The sequence below is a fragment of the Phyllobates terribilis genome, unplaced genomic scaffold (genome assembly GCF_046119375.1).
Source record: "Phyllobates terribilis strain yellow unplaced genomic scaffold, ASM4611937v1 Scaffold_2__4_contigs__length_985480577, whole genome shotgun sequence".
NCBI classification, from domain to species: Eukaryota; Metazoa; Chordata; class Amphibia; order Anura; family Dendrobatidae; genus Phyllobates; species Phyllobates terribilis.
Window position 1 is genome coordinate 681,083,904 of NW_027362762.1, and position 23,584 is coordinate 681,107,487.

Below are 23,584 nucleotides of genomic sequence, written 5' to 3' on the forward strand. Positions count from 1 at the left end.
ATGATGTTTAGTTGGAAAGGAGCAGAACATGGAGGCCACAAAGGGACAATCGGCGAATATTAGGATGTCCCTCTCTAGAAAGGCCAGTTCAAGTCTTTCTGGATTTCTCAGGTTCTGCTTGTCCAATTTCTTCATAGCCAATATCTGGTTGGTGTCCTTATGGCGAACTAAGTGGACGGCCCTGGAGAGGAGGAAAATCCATGATTTATAAAGAATTCTTACTACCAATCTGTCCATGGATCTCATCATATTATCTTCAATTAATGATTAATGCTATGTCCATCACTAGAAATCCATAAATGATCACCTATGTGAGGTCCTCATACATGTCACATCCTACCTGACCTTAATAGTGACAATTAGATGTGGCCAGTGATGTGGACTTATAATTTCTCTATGATAACGCTGTATTGACAGGGCACAGAGAAGAGAGATCGTCATATGGAAAGCTGTAAAATATACATTATGCCAAAATTAAACTCACCCAAAGGATCCACTGCTGATCAGTTTGATGGGATCATAGTCGCTCTTACACGGCTTTCTCACTGGGGATGACCCAATCAAGGCCTAAAAGGAATAAGAAATTACACTTAGACATAGAAGATGCTGGAAAATAAAAGCTTCAGATGCAGGAACGATATTATGCTGATTACACTGCAGCCGATGTAGAGGACGTGATACAAGCCGGACCCTCCACTGACACTATTATATTATAGGGGACATCCTCCATACACAGAAATCATTGTACTGCAGGGGATGGTAGGGGATATCATAGGAGGCAGGTATAAAACTGCCATCATCACACACAATAGGTCTGATCTACATTAACAATAGGGATATCCCATTGTCATATTGGGCATAAGATGGGATGTAATTCATACCCCGTTATCTGATGATATACAGACGTCTCCCTCTGATACTTACACTGGTAGATTCGTGGATGATCTCTGGGGTCTCACACACTCCACCATCAGTATTTGCCGGCACAGTTATATCTAAAGAAATGAAGAGACGTCATGTATTAGACTATATCAGCACTTACTATATAACACATCACTATAAAGAAATGACAAACTGTCTATAATGGTATAATACTAGGTATATGGATATTCTGTACATATTGTTTATATCTATGGCAAATCTATAGATATATATTCTGTACATACTGTATATATCTATGGCACATCTATAGATAGATATTCTGTACATACTGTATATATCTATGGCACATCTATAGATAGATATTCTGTACATACTGTATATATCTGTGACACATCTATAGATATATATTCTATACATACTGTATATATCTATGACACATCTATAGATAGATATTCTGTACATACTGTATATATCTATGGCACATCTATAGATATATATCCTGTACATACTGTATATATCTATGACACATCTATAGATATATATTCTATACATACTGTATATATCTATGGCACATCTATAGATAGATATTCTGTACATACTGTATATATCTGTGACACATCTATAGATATATATTCTATACATACTGTATATATCTATGACACATCTATAGATAGATATTCTGTACATACTGTATATATCTATGGCACATCTATAGATATATATTCTGTACATACTGTATATATCTATGACACATCTATAGATATATATTCTGTACATACTGTATATATCTATGGCACATCTATTGATAGATATTCTGTACTATAAATATGTTATTGTTCAGGATCTGATCAAATCCTCCACAATTATATGAATGGGACCCTATAAGCTTCTATATACATTTAGGAGCTGAGAAAAGCTCGGATGAGAGATTCAGAATTACATGAGCCCCCTGTAATATAGTCTATAGTGGGCTCAGGAGCCATCGCTGGTTTTCATACAGAGAATGTAGAGTAAATCTCCATATTCTCTGGTGTCTTCTGTGATATTTAGATGAGTGTAAGAACATTGGATGATCGGCTTACCTTCAATCAGATCAATGTGTCGCCCACACTGACTGGAATCAATATCAGGGAAGCTGAGGTCTTGCTCCTCTTCAGAGTCACTTTCTGAAGTTTCCTGATGGTCATAAAATATACAATTAATATAATATTTCACAAATACTAAATTACCATATGCATAAGGCAGGAAGAACAGAACGTGGATTTACAAGATAATTTCACCGCTTAGTACAGACCGTCATCATAAATGATGGAGCCGCAGAGACATAAAATCTCCTGTGTCTGCCTGGTGGTGACAGGGAAGCCCCTAAAATCATAAATCTGACCATCTGCTATATGGGTGGTCATCTGGAGAAGATCAGAAAAGAAGAAGATGATGGACACTTACCGAGCTTTCCAGTGAGTGGGCCGGATACTCAAGTATAAACAGGACATTTTGGGCCAGTTGGTTTAAAAAGGCCAATTCTCCACTTTGGGATTTTTCTTCAGCCTATAAAGATGAAGATAAAGAAGAAAGGAAAATCATGAGAAAAAGTGCACAATGGAGGAGGCCATTTTATGTCACCATGTTACTTCTGCTATCTGCAACTACAATTACTAAATATTGGGTATAGGTCATATATTATTACATATTGTATATCACACACATATTGTGTGTATATATATATTTATATATATAATTCTTTACATGTCAGGTTACCAGTTGTCCCCGTTTCTTCTTTTTTACTACCTGCCGATCTCCGGCATTTCCTCGTGCTGCTCCATACACCATACATATACATATGTGATGCCATCCTTGTTTGCCCACATTTGTGTGTGGTCATGAAGGGCACAGAAAATCAGTGTAGCAGAGCACTGCTAGATATAAAATCTGCAATAGGCATCCTTTATAGTGCGGAAATTAGAATAACGTCTACTAAAGTGTACAGCAGACTACATTGTGTATAAGGAGTGTGACTGGCATAAATGATAGACATTACACATGTAAGACTCATAGGTTGTAAGCTTGTGAGCAGGGCCCCCGCGCCACTTGATATCTGAGTTATGTGTTACTCTGTAATGTCTTTATTGTCTGTACAAGCCCCCTCTAAAATGGAAAGTGCTGCGGAATATGTTGACGCTATAGAAATTAAAATTATTATTTTTATTATTAAGACTCCAAGCACATAGCTGATTCCTCAATAAGTATATGTATGATCTTTATGAACTTTGCTACCAGACTGCCAAAGTAAACTATATTGGGACCTTGTTATGTCAATGATGGGGACAGTATATAATGCCCTTTATTTTTTATTTGGTACACCCACCTAATATACTTCTACTACTTTGGAATAAATTATTACGCTCCTAGCACCCAGAACTACTACAACTATAGACCATCAATGTTATGCACATCACCCCCTCCACATCTTTACATCACCAGGGCAGTTTTAATATCAATATTTTTTCAATTTTTTACCTATTTTCTGTTGTCCAAACCTAGACACGTCTCTTAGTCAGGTGCGTCTTATAGTCCGAAAAATACGGTATATAGTATAAAATATAGTATATTTTTTTGGATTATAAGACACACTTTTTTCACTCCAATGAAAATGGGGGTGCCTCTTATAATCCGAAAGTAGCTTATGGGGGGACGGCTGCGGTGGAGCATGGTCCTAGGAGGTAGGGTCGCTGCTGCAGGAAGCTGGTGGTGGTGGCAGGAGTGGAGCAATGCTGCGGGCCCCGAGCTGGGAGGAGGGGGTGTACAGCACTGCGAGGTTGTGGCTTTCACAAAATATTGGGAGTCCCTGCACTTCCCATCCTTTTCACTGTGGTGGACCTCGGGAAAATGACCACCGGAGGCGGCGCATGCACAGATTGAGATCTCGTTTTTAGTACATTATATGGTAAAATCAATGGTGTTGGTCAAAAGCACAAGCCGTCCCTTAAAAAACAATCTTTTAGACGGCCATATTGATAGAAAAATGAAAAAGTTATGTCTCTGGGAAGAAGGAGAGCAGAAAACGAAAGAGCAGAAATGGAAAATCGCAACATCGTACAGGAGTTAAATAGGCGTGAAGGAACTTGGTATGAGTAGTAGTATTAAACTGTGATGTCAGTGGTGTCATATTGAAATCTTAGTGATGGTGAGAAACGATATCAATGATGACATAATGGAACCCTGTGACATAATATTAAAGGCACCTATTAAACTCCTGTCATATTCTGATACCTAAAAACCTCTCTGATCTCAAACGGCCATGGCTTATCCTCCATGCCTGCATCTAGTACCGATACTCAGAATATGGTTTTGCCGGCTTAAAAGGAAGTGTCCTAGCTACCCTTAAGACTGCAAAACCATATTCTGAGTATCAGTCCTAGATGCAGGCATGGAAATAAAAGTCATGGCTGTTTGAGATCAGAGAGGTTTTTAGGTATCAGATTAGGACAGGTTTTATATCCCTGAAATCCAATATAAAGTATTAAAATCTGATTTTGGATGATAAATGTTCTTCACCTGTGTCCACATTTACTTTTTCTCGATATTGTGACTCCCGATGTTTTGTAGATAAGATTTCATTACCAGAAACACTTGAAGACAGTCCCACTGACACTGAAGTCACATCTCTCAAGACACCTCATAGCATCATTATTATTTCATATTTCAGTTTTCTTTAGAAGCTAAATTACTAACTTTATACATAACTTATCTATATTTGAAATACACGATAAAAATTGTATCATTACATAACTATAAAGAATCCATTATTCAGGTGCTATAATAAGTATCTTTTCAGCTCTGGTATTTGAAAGCACACAGGCCCATGCTGCCCCTCACCCACTTGCCAAGGTGAGGGGACTTATTACAAATATGATGTCTCCTCTGCTTACTTAGAATAATCATTTTCTCTGGGCTGCATTATAATAATATTGCCTCCTGTATTGCCTACTGATAATAATAACAGCAATGCCTTTTTATAATAATAATAATGTCCCCTGTGCCCACTTGTAAAAAAAAGTGACGCCCTGGGCCTTCTTATAATATAATAATAATATTGCCCTCTGGAAATCCTTGTAGTGTTAATACTAGTTCCTCACTGGGCCTCCTAATATTACTAATAGGGCCCACTGGGCTCCCTTATAATAATAATAGCACCACCTTGGGTTTCCTGCTATAAAAATAGCACCCCCTGGGCCTCCTTATAAGGCCACAGCCACACTATCAGTATTTGGTCAGTATTCGGTCAGTATTTTTTCTCAGGAGTGGGAGCCAAAATCAGGTGTAGGTGATAAATGCAGAATTGTTTCTATTATACCTTTTCTCTGATTGTTCCTCACCTGGATTTGGCTCCCACTCCTGAGAAAAAATACTGACTGAATACTGACCAAATACTGATAGTGGGGCCGTGGCCTAACAGTAATAATACTGCCTCCCTATATTGGTAATAGAAACCACTGGGTCTCCTTATTATAATACTTCTGCCCCTTGGGCCTCTGTATTATAATATTAAGGCCCCCCTGGGCTTCCATTTAACAAAAATAGTGCCCCTTCAGCCTTCTTATAATAATAATTGCTCCCCTAAGCCTCTTCCTAATAACATTAGTGTCCTCCCGGGCATTTCTGTAATAATACTGGTATTGTTACTATTATCCATTATTTTTTTTCTAAACATTCTCTGCTGCTTACCTGATGTACTAATGTCCTGATGTTCTGTTGTAAATGTTCAAGATATGCTGAAGTTATTCGACCAAGGTGATATTTGGTCAGGCAATCTCTTATTAGCTCCATAACCAGCCGGTAAGTGAAGCTAAGGACGCCATCGGGTAGTGGTAGCACGATGTCAGGGGAATAGTTGGTAAGAATCTCCTGAAGTTGTGCCAACACCTGAAATTTGTCTGAAGAAATTCCAGACATTTCAATCAAATCCAAGCGCAGTCAGTATATAACTATCTCAATAGCCAATGTCTGACAACAATGACACTAAGGCTGTAAACACTGGTCTAAGTAGTAGTGTGGAATTCTGAGGTCAGTGATGTCATAATGAAATCTTAGTGATGGTGCGTAATGATATCAATGATGTCATAATGGAATCCTGTTACATTATATTAAAGGTACAGCTCCTCTTAAAAGGAAGTGTCCTAGCAACCGTTAAGATGGTAAAACCATATTCTGATTATCGTTACTAGATGCAGGCATGGAGGAAAAAGCCTTGGCCATTTGAGATCAGAGAGGTTTTTAGGGTTGAGATTAGGACAGGTTTTTATATCCCTGAAATCCCATATAAAGTATTGTAATCTAATTTAGGATGACACATTTTCTTCACCTGTGTCCACAATTACTTTTTCTCGATATTGTGACTCCTGGTTTTGTAGATTATTTGAAGACAGTCACACTGACATTGAAGTCACATCTCTCAAGACATCTTGTAACATCATTATTTTATATTTCAGTTTTCTTTAAAAGCTAAATTGCTAATTTTATTAATAATTTATCTATATTCAAAATACACATAAAAATTGCATCATTACATTTCTTTAAGGAATCCATTATTCAGGTGCTATAATAAGTATCTTTTCAGCTCTGGTATTTGAAAGCACACAGGCCCATGCTGCCCCTCACCCACTTGCCAAGATGTAGGGCTCTATTACATATATGGCCCTGCCTGACATTGGAGAAAATCTAACTTTAGTACTAATAATAATGTCCCATCTGCTTACTTAGAATAATAATATCCTCTGGGTCGCATTATAATAATATTGCCCCCTGTGCCTACTTATAATTTTGTAGGAAAGTGGGGGGTGCGTCTTATAGTCTGAATACTAGCCATAGTATATACTATATAATGTGGATGGTGGCGGGTGTGTGTGTGTGGGGGGAGGGTTTGGGGAGTGGCAGTGGGGGATGAGTGGGGCACAGGAGGAAGCTGGCGCCTGCTGCAGCCTACCCTGTGCCTACTGCTAAAGAAAATTAATATTCACTACTCCCCACGCCCATAGGCGTAGATATCAATGAATATTCATTTTCCTCAATAGCGCGCACACTATAGACGCACCGCGGCTCCTGCTGTGCTCGGCGGTCGGTGTGCCCACTATTAAAGCCCATGAATATTTACTGCAACTCACTCCCATAGGTTTTAGTGAACATTCATGGTCTTTAATAGTGGGCATTTTTGAAAAAACTATCGCACTTTCCTGATGTTGGTTCGTGCCCAGTTAAGGTACCAAGCCCATTATAAGTCTATAATAACCCGGCACTCAGACTTTAGTTACATTTTCTTGATTTTTAATGAAGTTTAATACAATGTACAAACGTTTCGGTCACTCAGGACCTTCATCAGGGTCCTAAAACAACAAAAATAATATAGATAACAATCAGTATATGGTCACAGAGGTTAAGGAAAAATAGCCAATATTTACAAAATATATATGACATGTAGTTTATGTCAATTGAGAACTACCTGTCATGGGAGGGTCAGGGAAGGAGGGGCAGGAGGCATGAGGTGGATGTCCCATAAAAGAAAGAAAAAAGAAAGCATATCAGTATATGTGTAAGGTTTTCATAAGGTGAACAGAAGCCACCAAGGAGGCTGTGAAAAAAGAGGGTATTGTTAAGGAAAGACACTGATAGCCGCTGCAACCAAACAAGGGTCAGTGGTGGACACATACCTTGTGTAGATGCATGCGCTGTATGACGCTCTGGGAACGCGGTATTCACCACTTGTTCCTGTGATGTGCGGTGTGCAGAGAATGTGAATAAGCCTTTTATAGGCTGTGGGTGGGTCCTATATGGATACACTAGACATTGGTGGTAGTGGGACGCCGAAAATGCGCGTTGTTGAAGGACCTGCCGGACCAGAAATGACGCGGCGGACGCATCATCAGGTCCTGTGACTAGGCGGCGGTCACGTTGGCGGAAGTGATGTACCACTTGCGTTCCATTTCGGAGGCTTTGCGTTCCACTGCGCGGCTGGTGTGAATGGCTGGCTATTACAGGGGATATTACAAGAGTGTTGCACATAGGAGAAAAAGAATCCAGAGTAGGGACATCAGGAGGGATCAGGGAAGAAGGCTGGGATCTAGGAAGGATTCTGGGGAATAAGAAAAAAACGTTAGAATATGTACAGAAATGCATATGTCAAAATCTAAATACTGTATATGAAAGACACTATTGAATATATATAGAGTTTATACAGACATATTCTTGATGAGACACATATTGTACATAAGACAAAAATAAATGTAAAACAGACGATCCCATACCTAGTCAAGACGTGGCAGGTGCTGGAAATCTCATGTGTGGGGACCAAAATTAATACGGGTTCAACATCAGGTTTATGATATTGTTTATTTACGGGATATTGTTTAGGTAAAAGACAGAAGGTCATATTCTCGGTTCAGTCCTCTAGGTGTAAGCGATTGTAGTTTGTGAATACAATAGGCTTCACGGCATTTAAGCATACATATACTGTCTCCCCCTCGGCGTGGTAACGGTACGTGGTCCATAACCTGGAATTTAAGTTGTGCAACTGTATGGCCGGCTGATGTGAAATGATTGGGCAAAGGCAATAGTAAGTTCTTATGACGCGCCCCTGGGCCTGCTGTGTCGTGCGGCATCGCGCACACGGGGGCTTACCCGGAGCCGGATCAGATGGGGGTAGTAGTCTCGTGGCGGTGACCCGGTCCGTGCCCAGGGAGTCAAACTGGACGGCAGTCTATTAGCAGTAGATGTTGTACGACTACGCCACCCGTTGAATGCAGCTATGAGGCTGCCGCTGCAGGACAGTCCGCTGAGGCCGGTGATATGATTGTGCAGCGTAGATGGTATAACCCCCAACGGGAGGGGTATGGCCTCAGGGCAGCAGATGTAGATGATGGAGGAAGTGATAGTGCAGCAAGGAGACTCAGACACGTATGATGCAGTTTCAGGGTGTTTACTCACTGATGTTGCTTTAGTCTCTTCGGCCGGGAGTGACCACCCGAGCCGTACTGCGTTCACCAGGTGCGGGACTCGGCTAACCCCCAGGCAATTCCGGAGCGTGGTCCTGAGCTTCCCTCTCACTCTCTTTCTCCTGGCCGTCCCCACCAGGGATCCACCTTTGTCCGGTTCCCTTGGGCCTTCTATGGTAAAACCTTCTCCGGCTTTCCTGACCCTACTCTTGGTGTACCTTCCTGGTGGATGTGGTGAGGGTCGTGGCAAAACTTAACCACGACCTCCGGTTCCTGGTTAAGGGTTACTTTTGCCTCCGCCAGCTTGGGATCCGGTGCCCTCTTCTGCCAACCCTTCACCCTTATTGGTTTGCTTCTGGGATCTTAGGGTTCCCTCTTTCTGCGTCTCTGGGCCTTCCTTCTTCCTCTCCACTACAAGCCTGGCCCTGGAGCTGGGCCCAGCCGGAGCCACAGCTCCCTGTCAGCCCTCCTGGCTGAGCTCCTCTGCTCTGCTTCTCCTCAGACTGAACTCGACCCTGTCCTAAGATGGTGCCCACCATATATACTCCCTCTATGTGTGAGCCCAGGTGACCAGCACCCAATGGGCTCCTAGCTTTACCCAGAGTACTCCCCCTATCTGCCCCTACACTACTGGGATGTTCCACCCCCCCTCCCACTCCAGCCAGGGACAGACGCTGTCGTACCTGCACATCTATTTGGTGGGAGTACCGTAGTTCTGTCCCCCGGAAATGGTATGTATGTAGTGCATGCAGCCTACTGAGCTCAGTCCCACACTCCATCCTTATCCGGGAGTGGAATACCATACCTCTGGTTTGAGGTGCAATACCCCTGCAGCAGCCGAGTCCTCAGGGTGCTACATTCCCCCCTGGTAAATCACAGCACGTCCTCGGGCTGTAAAAGAGCAAAACAATATAAAACATACAAACTTTTGCAAAACATACACCAACATATAAAACATTATAACCATTATCAGATTCTAGCAATATAAACTTTTTCATATAAAACTCTTTTTTTATATAAAATGTTCTTGAGTTTCTGGCCACTGTGCACTTGTGACCAGGTAAAAGTGCAACAGTACAAAAACAGTTCCTTATAAAACCGGTAGGGGGCGCTTTAGGAAGCGCAACTATATACAGGATATGGCCGCTCTCAGTCCTCGGCCAGTGGGGATAAGGGATGGCTGTTCACAGTCCTCAGCCTGGGTAGGGATAGGGACACACGGGTAACAGTTTGCTGGTCCCAACGGGGACTATACTTTACTGGTAACAGTTCTTGTACCCTTACGGGTAACTATTTACAGTTTCACTGTACCGTACTTTAATAACGGCATCCTCCTGCTCCTCCTTGAGGGTAATCTTCAGACCCGTCCGGGTCCTCTTGACCTTCCTCAAACCGCAGCTCTTCCTCAGTCAGTGGGTGCACATGAAGAGCATATGGTCCCTTAGCACACTGATGCCGGGTGAAGGTGACCTCATCACCCAGGTAAAGATCACGTCCTCTGTGTCCCTCCGGCAGATGGCTCTCGACGTCCCTGCGGGTGACAAAGACGTCGCCGGGGGTTCTGTGGTCCCGGATAAAACCCCAACCGTGCTGCAGTTGAAACTTGATTACGGTCCCGGTGGCGCGGGGACCATGGGCTGCACGGGGGTTTCGCCTGGTCCAGCTCTTCTGTTCCGCACTCTGTACCTGCAGCCGCTCCTCGCGGACCCGCCTCTCTCGCCGTTCCCGGTCGAAGACCTCCAGCTGTTGCCGGCAGCACTCTGCTCGCTGGGCTGCGGCCGCCCGGGTCTCATGGGTGAACCCAATGAGGTTTTCTCCGGTGGGGTCCCATTCGAATTGGGCCTCCTCCAACGGGAGCGGGACGATCTTGACAGGCGCCGGAGCCGGAATCAGGGGCTCACACAGAGGCCTTTCCTTCCGGAGTCGGGGATGGAGGTACTCCGGTGGCCACTCAAAGGGCTGCCCATCCGGGCAAGTGTGCTGGGCGAACAGGTCTTCACCCAAGGGTAGGACTTTGTGGGTTGAGGGCGCGGTGGTGGCAGCGGCGCCCGGGTTCACCAGGCCTTGCGACCAGGCCGGTGGCACTCTAAAGGTAAAGGGCACTGTGGAGACGGCGGCGCCCGGGGGTACTCGGCCCTGCGACCAGGCCGGTGGCGTCTCCTGCTTGGCCGTGCTCGGGGTTGAGGCGCGTGTCGTCACAGGGGGCGTGGTCGCGGCTCCTGCTTGAGGCCTAGTCTGGAGCGGTGGTGGTGCAGCGACAGGCACGGTAGGGGGAATTTCGGGCTCTGCGACGGGGAGCTGGGGCAGGCTCACGGTTTCTAGGCTTGGGGTAGTGACGTCCCCTTTACCTGCCTCCGTCTCTTCAGCTCCTTCCACGGCGTCGTCTCCGGCCTTCATTCCTCCTGCACCATCCTCAGAGGCGGTCAGACTCCTCGTCTCGGGTGGCGTGCTCCGCTGGCGGGTTCCAGCCTGCTGGGCCATCTCCCTACTCCACTCAGTCAGCGTTTCTCGCTGCACCTGGGCCATCCTCCGTGCGAGGCCCTCCAGCGCGGTCTGTGCACGCTCCCGGTCTCGGGGGAGCTGTGCCAAGATCTCCACCAGGTCTTGTGGGGTGGTGGCTTGCAACAGGCTCCTGACCACAGGGTCGGTGCTGCCTGACTCTCCCTCCATCTCCGGGTGCGAACTCTCCAGACTCCTCCAGGCTGCACCCATCCTCTCTCTTTTGTTCTTGATCCGCCCACTTTTTTGGTGGTCCCGGGGCAACTTGGTGATTGTCAGTTCCAGGGGCAGCCCCCCCACGCTGATGGACATCTCTACCATTGTAGTCTCTGCTGGTGGGGGCGGTCTCCGCTTTTGGCGCTCTTCTGGGACCTGGCCCACGATGGGAGGTGGCCTCTTGCCACCCTCTGGCACGCCCATAATGGCGTCCGCTCTGCCAGGGCGGGAAATCGTCTCAGATGGCGGGAATCATCTCCCAATGGCGGGAAACTCTGTGGATGGCGGGAAAAGACTGCAGATGGCGGGCAAACGGCGGGAAACGATCCGAGATGGCGTCCGATGGCGGGGACCCTCCGGAACCGGCGGGAGACTTCTTCTTACGGTACAGATAAACTTTTCTTCAGGCACGCAGTACCCGGTGGTAGCGGGCACGTGATCCTGCCGACTACGCCAAAGTTGACGCGCCCCTGGGCCTGCTGTGTCGTGCGGCATCGCGCACACGGGGGCTTACCCGGAGCCGGATCAGATGGGGGTAGTAGTCTCGTGGCGGTGACCCGGTCCGTGCCCAGGGAGTCAAACTGGACGGCAGTCTATTAGCAGTAGATGTTGTACGACAACGCCACCCGTTGAATGCAGCTATGAGGCTGCCGCTGCAGGACAGTCCGCTGAGGCCGGTGATATGATTGTGCAGCGTAGATGGTATAACCCCCAACGGGAGGGGTATGGCCTCAGGGCAGCAGATGTAGATGATGGAGGAAGTGATAGTGCAGCAAGGAGACTCAGACACGTATGATGCAGTTTCAGGGTGTTTACTCACTGATGTTGCTTTAGTCACTTTGGCTGGGAGTGACCACCCGAGCCGTACTGCGTTCACCAGGTGCGGGACTCGGCTAACCCCCAGGCAATTCCGGAGCGTGGTCCTGAGCTTCCCTCTCACTCTCTTTCTCCTGGCCGTCCCCACCAGGGATCCACCTTTGTCCGGTTCCCTTGGGCCTTCTATGGTAAAACCTTCTCCGGCTTTCCTGACCCTACTCTTGGTGTACCTTCCTGGTGGATGTGGTGAGGGTCGTGGCAAAACTTAACCACGACCTCCGGTTCCTGGTTAAGGGTTACTTTTGCCTCCGCCAGCTTGGGATCCGGTGCCCTCTTCTGCCAACCCTTCACCCTTATTGGTTTGCTTCTGGGATCTTAGGGTTCCCTCTTTCTGCGTCTCTGGGCCTTCCTTCTTCCTCTCCACTACAAGCCTGGCCCTGGAGCTGGGCCCAGCCGGAGCCACAGCTCCCTGTCAGCCCTCCTGGCTGAGCTCCTCTGCTCTGCTTCTCCTCAGACTGAACTCGACCCTGTCCTAAGATGGTGCCCACCATATATACTCCCTCTATGTGTGAGCCCAGGTGACCAGCACCCAATGGGCTCCTAGCTTTACCCAGAGTACTCCTCCTATCTGCCCCTACACTACTGGGATGTTCCACCCCCCCTCCCACTCCAGCCAGGGACAGACGCTGTCGTACCTGCACATCTATTTGGTGGGAGTACCGTAGTTCTGTCCCCCGGAAATGGTATGTATGTAGTGCATGCAGCCTACTGAGCTCAGTCCCACACTCCATCCTTACCCGGGAGTGGAATACCACACCTCTGGTTTGAGGTGCAATACCCCTGTAGCAGCCGAGTCCTCAGGGTGCTACACTTACAGTGTATAGTAGATTTATGTTTTGATATACGATCTTTAATGGGTTGTGTAGTATCTCCAATGTAAATGAGTCCGCATGGGCATTTGATTAGATAAATCACAAAGGTGGATTTGCACGTGTAATAGTCCTTAATTTGGTATTGTTTACCTGAATGTGGGTGGTAAAATGTATTACCTCTGGTGACATTGTTACACTGGTAACATTGTAGACATGGAAATGTGCCGGTTTTCGGATTTGAGAGAAATCTTTGTCTGGGTAAGGTATTGGTTGTTCCAAAATCAGCTCGGATGAGTTGATCCCTGATGTTCGGGGCTCTCTTAAAGCAAGGTAAGAAGGGGCCATTGAATTCTGGTACAGAGGGATATGCAGTTTGTAGTATTTTCCAATGTTGTCGGATTTTTTTATGAAGAATGAGTACCGCCGGATGGTAAGTATGAACAAAAGGAATGCGGTTAGAGGCGGTGGGGGGCGAACGTTGGCCCTAGGTTGTAAGAATTTTTTTTAAAAGATCGGGGTGGGGTGGGGTATCCATGTTCCTCAAACTGCATTTCTTTAAGACTGAGGTCACACATGGTTGCGTCACTGACTATCCGTTTAACACAATGGAATTGTGACTTCGGGATTGAGGAAATCGTGGATTTGGGGTGTAAGCTGTCGAAACGGAGTAATCCGTTCCGGTCAGTAGGTTTGACATAAAGGTCAGTGGAGAGTATCCCCTCCTGGTTCTTAATAACCCTAGTGTCTAGGAAGTTGATGGAAACAAAATCTGAGGAGATCGTGAATTTGAGTCCCTCTCATGCTGAGTTGATACTGTTGAAAAATTATTTGAGTGACTCAACCAAGCCCCCCCATATGCCCTTCTTTGGTTGCAGCGGCTATCAGTGTCTTTCCTTAACAATACCCTCTTTTTTCACAGCCTCCTTGGTGGCCTCTGTCCACCTTATGAAAACCTTACACATATACTGGTATGTTCTCTTTTTTCTTTCTTTTATGGGACATCCACCTCATGCCTCCTGCCCCTTCTTCCCTGACCCTCCCATGACAGGTAGTTCTCAACTGACATAAACTACATGTCATATATATTTTGTAAATATTGGCTAATTTTCCTTAACCTCTGTGACCATATACTGATTGTTATCCATGTTATTTTTGTTGTTTTAGTACACTGATGAAGGTCCTGAGTGACCGAAACGTTTGTACATTGCATTAAACTTCATTAAAAATCAAGAAAATGTAACTAAAGTCTTAGAGTGCCAGGTTATTATAGACTTTTAATAGCGGGCACACTGACCGCAGAGCGGGAGCAGGAGCCGCGCTGCTGCTACAGTGTGTGCTCTATTGGAGAGTGAATGGTCACTGCTCCCCAAGCACACAGTCCTGGCGCGGGGAGCAGTGACTATTCTGGCACAGCACTTTACTGTGTGAGGGCGCATGGCAGGGATGCTATGCACGCCCTGCCATGCGCGGCTCACAAAGTGAGAGTGTCGGCAGCAGAGCGGAACCCTCTGGAGGAGAGAGTAGGTGAGTATAACTATTTTTGTGTGCACAGTGTGATGTTTATCAGGGGGGCCATGCATTACCAGGATTGGGATCAGAGGGGCCATGCATAACAGCATGGGGATCAGGGGTGCCATGAATACCAGGATGGGGATCAAGGGGTGCCATGCATACCAGGATGGGGACCAGGGGTGCCTTGCATACCAGGATGGGGACCAGGGGTGCCATGCATATAGGGATGGGGGCCACGTATAACAAGAAGGAGGAGGACATATATACCAAAATAGGGGATATTAACAGTATTGGGGGACATTACCCCTATAACAGTGTCAGCAGCAGACCCCCTCCCCATTAACCGTGCATCATGACCACAGTTTTTGCTCATTTTTTTTCCTCCTCTAAAACCTAGGTGCGTCTTATGGTCCGGTGCTTCTTATAGTCTGAAAAATATGGTAATAATAATAATAATAATAATAAAAAAAGTACCGCCCTATAAAAGTAATAGAAATCTCTTGGCCTCCTTATTAAAATAATTGTGCCCCTGGGGCCTCCTTATAGTAATATCAAGGCCCCCTGGTCCTCTGTTTAACGATAATAGTGCCCACACTGCCTTCTAATAATAATAACAGTGCCCCCTGGTCCTCTTTATAATAGTATTTGCATATCTTGAGCCTCTTTCTAATAACATTAGTGTCCTCCTTGGGATTTCTGAAATAACAATGTTACCCCCCTGGGCCTCCATACAATAATATTATTGCCCTTATTGATCTCCTTAGGTCACGGCCCCAATATCAGTATTTGATCAATATTCAGTCAGTATTTTTTCTCAGGAGTGGGAACCAAAACCAGAAGTGGGTGATAAATGAAGAATTTGTTGCTATTATTCCTTTTCTCTGATTGTTCCTCACCTGGTTTTGGCTTCCCCTCCTGAGAAAAAATACAGAAGGAATACTGACTACTGGAAAGCGAGCACTAAAATGCTCAGGAATTCTTTGTTCGAGTCGAGCAAATTGGAATGCTCGAGTGCTCGGACCCAGTACTGAGCCCAATGTAAGTCTATGGGAAACTCGAGCATTTTTCAGGCGGCTCCCCCCGGCGGTCTGCAGAGGGCCTAAAAATTGCTCAAATGACATGGGAACAGCATGGCGAAGACCTATGGAAGCATCTCTGACTCCCAATCACTGCTGTCAACAATGTTGTCAGAGTATTGCGCCACTTTTACGGACTCACAATAAAACATACAAAAACGAAACCAAAATGCATATTCCTGGGAAAAATGTTAAGCAACATCCTTTCCAGGGTAATGGGTAATAACTTTATATAAGGCAAAATAAATAACCAAAAACAAAAATGCTCCTCCACACCTTGGACTATGTTCACACATAGTGTTTTTGATGCATTTTTGCACTTTTGCATTGCTTTCAACGGTGAAAAAACATTTACCAGTAAATTTCATTTTAACATTTTACTACCTTATCTGGCTATGTGGTGTATGACACAATATCGGACACATCCTGTTTCATTTATGATGGAGGGACTCTGAAACTCACAAAGAATATTTTTATAGGGCCATCAGGCGGCCCTTACTATTCTTAAAGGGCCAGCAGTCGGCTATGCTTTGTTGTTCCCATTATTAACGACTGGGTCTCAAAAAACTGTTATTGCGTATGCAGTGACTGTAATGTCTTCCAAAAGTTTGGAAGAACTTCAATGCCCCTTGAAAGAGACGTAGGAGTCGGACGGCCTCCTGAGAATAATGTTCCCATTATTAGGAAGTGTGTCTCCCATACTGTTTGCCTATGCAGTGAAGAAATGGTTGCCAAAAATTTGGAGAAACTCCAGTGCCAGTTGCAAGAGACGTAGAGGTTGGAGGGCCTACGGCAAAAAATGCTCCCATTATTAGGAAATATGTCACCCATAATGTTTGCCAGGCAGTAAAGCAACAGCTGCCAAAGATTTGGAGGAACTCCAATGCACCTTGCAAGAGACGTAGAGGTTGGAGGGCCACCTGCAAAAAAAGCTCCCATTATTAGGAATTGTGTCCCCCATCTTGTTTGCCTAGGTAGTGAAGCAACGACTGCCAAAAATATGGAGGAACTCCAATGCCCCTTGCTAGAGATGTAGAGGTAAGAGAACCTCCTGAAAACAATGTTCCCATTATTAGGAAGTGGGTCTCCCATACTGTTTGCCTATGTAATTAAGCAATGGCTGCCAAAAATTTGGAGGAACTTCAGTGCTCCTTGCAAGAGACGTACAGTTCGGTGGGCCTCCAGCAAAAAATTCTTCAATTATTAGGAAGTGTGTCTCCCATACTATTTGCCAAGCACTAAAGCAAAGGCTGCCAAAGATTTGGAGGAGCTCCAATGCCCCTTGAAAAAGACATAGAGGTCGGAGGGCCTCCTGCAAAAAATGCTTCTATTATTAGGAAGTGTGTGTCCCATACTGTTTGCCAAGCAGTAAAGCAAAGGCTGCCAAAGATTTGGAGGAACTCCAATGCCCCTTGAAAAAGACACAGGTCGGAGGGCCTCCTGCAAAAAATGCTTCTATTATTAGGAAGTGTGTCTCCCATATTGTTTGCCAAGCAGTAAAGCAAAGGCTGCCAAAGACTTGGAGGAACTCCAATGCCCCTTAAAAAAGAAACAGGTCGGAGGGCCTCCTGCAAAAAATGCTACTGTGGCACCCTGCAGTGCACAGGTACCACAGTACCCAGGGTGCATGGACGGACTTCTCCACAAGAGGCCCTCACTACATACAAACACCTCCACCCTTCCACCTCACACCACCAGAGGGAGCCCGTTAGGGATATATATATGGAGGGTGCAGGCAGTCAGTCAGAAGAGAGAGGCAGTCAGACAGAGTCAGAGAGTCTGAGAGCGTGCTGACGCTGAGAGCAGCGAAGACGCAGCGGGTCTGCTTCAGAGTTTTGAGGGCCCCGAGTGTGGCCGAAGGCAAGAGGAGAAAGGAGAGAGGGGTTTAGGGGGCAGAGGAGCATAATAGGCTCACCCCAGTATACAAACCGGACACCGGGTCCACGCCTACTGGGTCCCTTTATACCCAGTAGGGATCACCGGCATTGCAGGAGGACTACAAGTCCCTGGACGACCTGAAGCTAGACCCACACAGGACCAGGAACCACGAAGGCCCCGACGACCTGGGATAGTGGTTGCCAGCAGAAGGTCCTACTACCGAGCGACAGGTGAAGGAACAGCACGACACATAAGCTAGGCCCAGTTGCAGGCTGGCCAGGAGCATACAGAGAGGCAGACACGGACCAGGAGGCCTTATACCCGCTCACTGGGGAGAAGTCCTGAAGTGCACCCATCCTACTGAGTACCCTGGACCGTACCTGACATCCGCACCAGTAAAGTTATTGAAGCGAATCCCCTGTCTCTGTCAGTTACTCCTGCTGCGCCATCCGCCTGCACTTCAAGTCCCAGCATCACCACCATCAAACTCCACACAGCCCCGGGGGCCCGCTCCACCTGTGGGGAGCAGAAACACCTCAGCTGCCATCCCATCACCCCCCGGAGGTCTGCAGCAGCGCTGGTAAACCTTACCAGGTACCACACGTGGCGTCACAAACTATTTACTTTATTTTTATTTTTTATCCAAGTTACAATCCCCCTTTTTGGTTGACCGCCCTGGGTCACGGACCGGGCCAGCCACCGTGATATCCCCCACCAGCATCCATAGGCCCGGCTGTCGAGTACCCCACAGCCCTGGGGGCGCGTCAACTTCTGGCGTCAGAAACAGGTTTCTGTGCCCGTTGCCACCGGGTACTGTGCGCCTTAACAGACTGTAACACTTACTGTGAAGATTTCCCGCCATTCCCGAGGTTTCCCGCCATTATCCGCCATTTTCCTGTCGCCGCGCGGGAAGAAGAGGGGCGTAACCGTGGGAATCAGAGAGGCGTGACCGCTGGAAGTGCGTGAAGCCCAGGCCCCGCCTTGACGCCGACCCAGGAAGCGTCAGGTCCTAGAAAGAGACCGTTGTCAAGCGCATGCTCTGACGTCAGACGCGAGCGACGCAAGGTCCTGGAAGAACACCGTCGCCTGTGGAGCTGCGGCCTACCTGATAAAAAGTGGAGAAGGTAGGCTACGGTTTACCAAGGGGGCGCAACCATGGCCGACGACCAGCAAGCCGCCGGAGCACCAGTTAACGCTCCTGATGCCCAACTTGTGCCCAGCGCTGCACAGGCCGGAGCGGCCGCCCCACAAGCAGGGGTCGTAAGTCTGTTGATACCCATGGCCCTGCCGTATATCCCTGGAGCGAAATGGCTTCCCCAGTATGATGGCAAACCAGACACCTTGGTATTCAATGACTGGTAAACAGAGAGCCGCTGTTGTGCTGGGAAAATTGACTGGTGTCGCAGAGCGGGAAGTCGAAACCTGGCCAGCCGCAGACCAGGAATCAGTATCCATTATCTTTAAGAGACTGCAAACTGTGTTTGAAAACCGCACTGAGACAGATCTCCGGTTGAGGTTCCACCATTGTGTCCAGAAACCTGAGGACAGTATCCAGGACTACGCCTGGTGCTTGCAGGAAGCCCTGCGGGCCCTGAATCAGGTTAGTCCAGCCAGCATACAAGATGAGAATAAAATGCTGACTGAACAATTCAACCGGGGGTTGAGGTCCCAGGAGGAGAGCAGAACTGTACGGTGGTGGGCTTTAGATCATCCAGACGCCACCTTTGACACCCTCAAGGACATGGCTATTAAGGGTCTACAGCCCCTGGAAACATCAGGGACTGCTATCCAGGGTTACCAGGGTGGGGCCACCCCAGTGGCCGCAGCACCCACTGCTCCTTCATTAACGGCTGAAACAAAGACGCAACCAGTGCCCCCTAGCGAGCTGGACAGCCCTTGCTCTGAAGTGCGCCAGCTAAGTAAAACCCTGGCCACTGTCCTGAGCACCCTGCAGCTACAGAAGGAGCCCGAGCGGGATGGAAGGATCCTCTTTGCCGATAGCCCTGAGGATGTCCCCTGGATGAGGAGAAGGAAGACAACGCCACCCCGTAGGAGGACAACGCCACCCCGGAGGAGGACCAATGACCAACAACACCCTCCAGGAGACTTCATCTGCTACCGCTGCCACAAGGCAGGCTACACAGCGCGGAACTGTTCTTTAAACGAGCAAGCCCTGGGGCCGAGGGCCGACACCCAGGAGTAAATCAACCAGGCCCATCAAGCTGGTACCACCGGTTCGTAGGAGGAAGGCCTTTCCTGTCCATCATGCTGGACGGTATCGCCACACCTGCATTACTGGACACCGGCTCACAGGTAACCATCGTACCTGATGTCCTCTACAAAAGGTACTGGTCCGTAGATGAACTCCAGCCGCCAGCCCCGAACCTCTCTGTGTATGCCTCTAACGGCCTTCCTCTTAACCTAATAGGGGTTAAGGACTAGGTTTGAGCGAGTATGTTCTGTTCGAGTATACTCGGGCCGAGCTCCGAGTATTTACAGCTGCTCGGTGATAAGGTTAAATCGCTCCCGTGTGCATGATTTGCAACTGTTTCACAGCTTTATTACATGTGAGGAATGTGTAAGAAATAGACATTCCTCCCATGTAATAAATCTGTCAAACAGTTGCAAATCATGCACACGGGAGCGATTTAACCTTATAACTGAGCAGCTGTAAATACTCGGAGCTCGGCCCAAGCATACTCGGCGAAAGGGTTAATAGAACATACTCGCTCAACACTATTAAGGACGTGGCAGTGAAGGTGGGGAGAGTGGAACTAAAGGACCAAGGACTGATTGTAGTGGAATCTAACCCTGGTGATACAGACTTGTAAAGGATACTTGGTACAAATATTGTTGGTAACTGTTTGGGAGAAGTGTTGTTTTTGCTCCAACAGATTGCGGACACTGCCAAACCAGGGCAGAGGAAGGTGCTCCAGAGAGATTCGAGCCCTCCTGTACCAGCAACAGGTAAAGCTATCAGGTGGTGAAATTGGTAATGTACGGGTGACAGACCCGATACCCATTGTGATTCCCCCAATGAGTGAGATGCTGATTTGGTGTAGGGCAGCAATAGGTCTCAAGGGACAGAACTACCAGGCGGTAGTGGAGCCCATTAGCTCAGAGCACAGACCTACACTCCTAACTGCTAGAGGGGTAGTTCACGTACGCAATGGGAGGGTGCCCGTATGACTCCTAAATTGTGGGGAGGAGGAAGTCAAATTGCCAAGGAATTCCACTGTTGTTAGATTGTATACTGTGAATGATGATGCCATACACACAGTGGAATCCTTGACCCCACCAGATGCAGTGGAGGACAACGACTCCGAAGCTCAGCTGGAGGATTGGTGTCAACAGCTCCATGTTGGGACTGACGCCACTCCTGTCCATCAAAAACATGGTGTTTACAGAGTGGTTCAGGAATATGAGCAAGTGTTTATGTGGCACGCCAGGTCTGGTCGCCACAGTGGCAGCAATGTCATGTCTGAGAGCAGATGGGAGGTTCCCTGGTTGGGGACAATTAGCATGCAGCACCTCCTGCCTCAGTCCAGGGAGGGGAGAAACCTGCCCTTTAACCCCGCCCCAGATCCAGTTTATAGAGAGACAGGTTCCAGACAAGTTCCTGGCAAGGTTCCAGTGAAGTTGCAGATAGGGACAGGTCAGCAGCATGCTGAGGAGTCCCTGTAGGCAGAGGAGGAACACGAGGCCAGGAGGGGAGCTAACAGAGCTCGTCCTGGCTAGAGACTTACAAAGCCGGACACTGGAGTCCGAGGCTGTGAGGGTTATAAGCCCAGCAGCAGAAAACCACCACGCAGGGGACTTCAAGTCCTCTGGCCCAAGGAAGCCCGGAGGCTCAGCCACATGAGAGGGACCACTACTGCCCCAGAAGGGTGAGAGGTACGGAAGGCCCGAGTCGCCAGTCATACGGGTGAGAACAACATGGTACACTCAGGGACATGGGCTACCACTACACTACAGCGGGATAGCCAAGAAAGAGTGAAGTCAGCACGGTAGGCCTGCAAACTCTCCCTGACCAGTGGAATTTCCCAGTTGCTCTCAGACTGACAAGGCCTCCATTGTTAACCTGTATTCCGGACAGGTCCCTTAATACCACCAACAGTAAAGACCCTGAATTGAATGACAGACTCCGTGTGGTTACTGCTGCTCCCGCACACCATCACCACCAATATCCCCATTTACTGCCTTGAGGCTATACTCCTCCCATGGGAGTTATACTACCCTCTGCTGCACCCACAACACCAGCCTCAGCAGTCTGCCCTGCAGCGGCGGTTCACTCTGACCGCAATCCACGGGTGGCGTAGTCGGACATTCAGCATATAGACTGCCATTTGGTTTGACTGCCGTGAGCACGCACCGGGTCCCCGCCACGCAAGGACTACAACCCCCAGCATCTACAAAAGATCCGGTTCCGGGTATCCCCACACACACACGGCCCAGGGGGCGCGTCAACTTTTGGCGTAGTCGGCAGGATTTCGTGCCCGCCACCAACGGGTACTGCATGCCTGAAGAAAGACTGTAATACTTACCTTGGTGGAGTTTCCCGCCATCGGGCACCATGCGGGAAGAAGAGAGGCGTGGATGACGAAAGCGCGCGAGAACTGGAGCCCCGCCTTACGCACGGACGCTGCGCAAGGTCCTGAAAGGAGCCGAGCGGAAGCTGACATCACCAGGACACGACGCAAGGTCCTCAACCCCGATGGTCGCCTGCGGAGCCGCGGCCTACAGAAGAAAAGTGTGACGCCTCTACTCTTAAAGCCCGTGTTTTACCCTGGGTGTTAGGGGGACTCGGTGTCGGGCCCTGTGATGGAGAGGTAGGATGCAGCCGTGGCCCGGGCCCGACCCGTGCTCGGGGCCGTCACATTAGAAAGAGATGGTATGGGCTTGTCCGGGTTGAGTGGCTGATTAACGACTACGCCACCTGTGTTGCCTGGTGAAGGGTCACCAGCGCCGCTGCAGTCCGCCGAGGCCCGGTGTCACGGCGAGTCGTGCGGTGTGACGCAGGAATAACAGTCCGGAGGCCATAGGGGTGAACTTCCAAGGCTTTACTCACTTAGATGGCAAAGGAAGGCGACTCCCTGCTCCCCACGGAGTCCTGCGGTCACCAGGGACGGGGATCCGACAGCCTCCGAGTAAGTCCAGCATTCAGTCGGGACCTTACACCAGAGTGTTCCTGAACTACAGACCAATTCCCTTCCTGTCCGTGTGTGTGCAAATAGGCCGGGTCTCCCTCTGAGCTCCTCTCAGAACAAGGGGTACGGGTAGCAGCTCCGTCCGATACTCGGTGGGATCCTCTGGGCCTAACCGGGCTTTCCCGTCCAGGAGGTAGAGTAGCAAGGTCGGGTGTCGGGGGCCGGTACCCCTCTTGCAGCCGGAGTCCCTCTGAATATATCAGCAAGGCGAGGACAGGTGGTGTACACAGCTCCGTCTGCATCCTGCCTGGGATCCATTTGCTAGGGAGCCACACTCTTAAACTCCGGGCCTTCTTGATCCTGGTCCTTGGCCGGGTTGAGACATTCCTTGTCTACAACCTACCTCTCGTCCCGAGGCGAGGGTACGAGGGCTGTGTCCCTTGCCTTTGCAGGCCCACACAGGATCTGCGCTCCCGGAGGGAGGTCACATTACACACAGTAGCCTGACAGCACAGTACGACCACATGAACTTGATTAACTAGGACCAGCAAAAGGACGAAGGGCCAAGATCAAAGATGGCTTTCAATTAAATAAGAAATCTAAAGTGTAACTAACTTATAAGTCCTCCACCCTCACCCACTAACTGGTTCCTACCACTTTGTGTTCCCCAGTCTCCTTGTAACCAGGGGAGCAGCACCTAG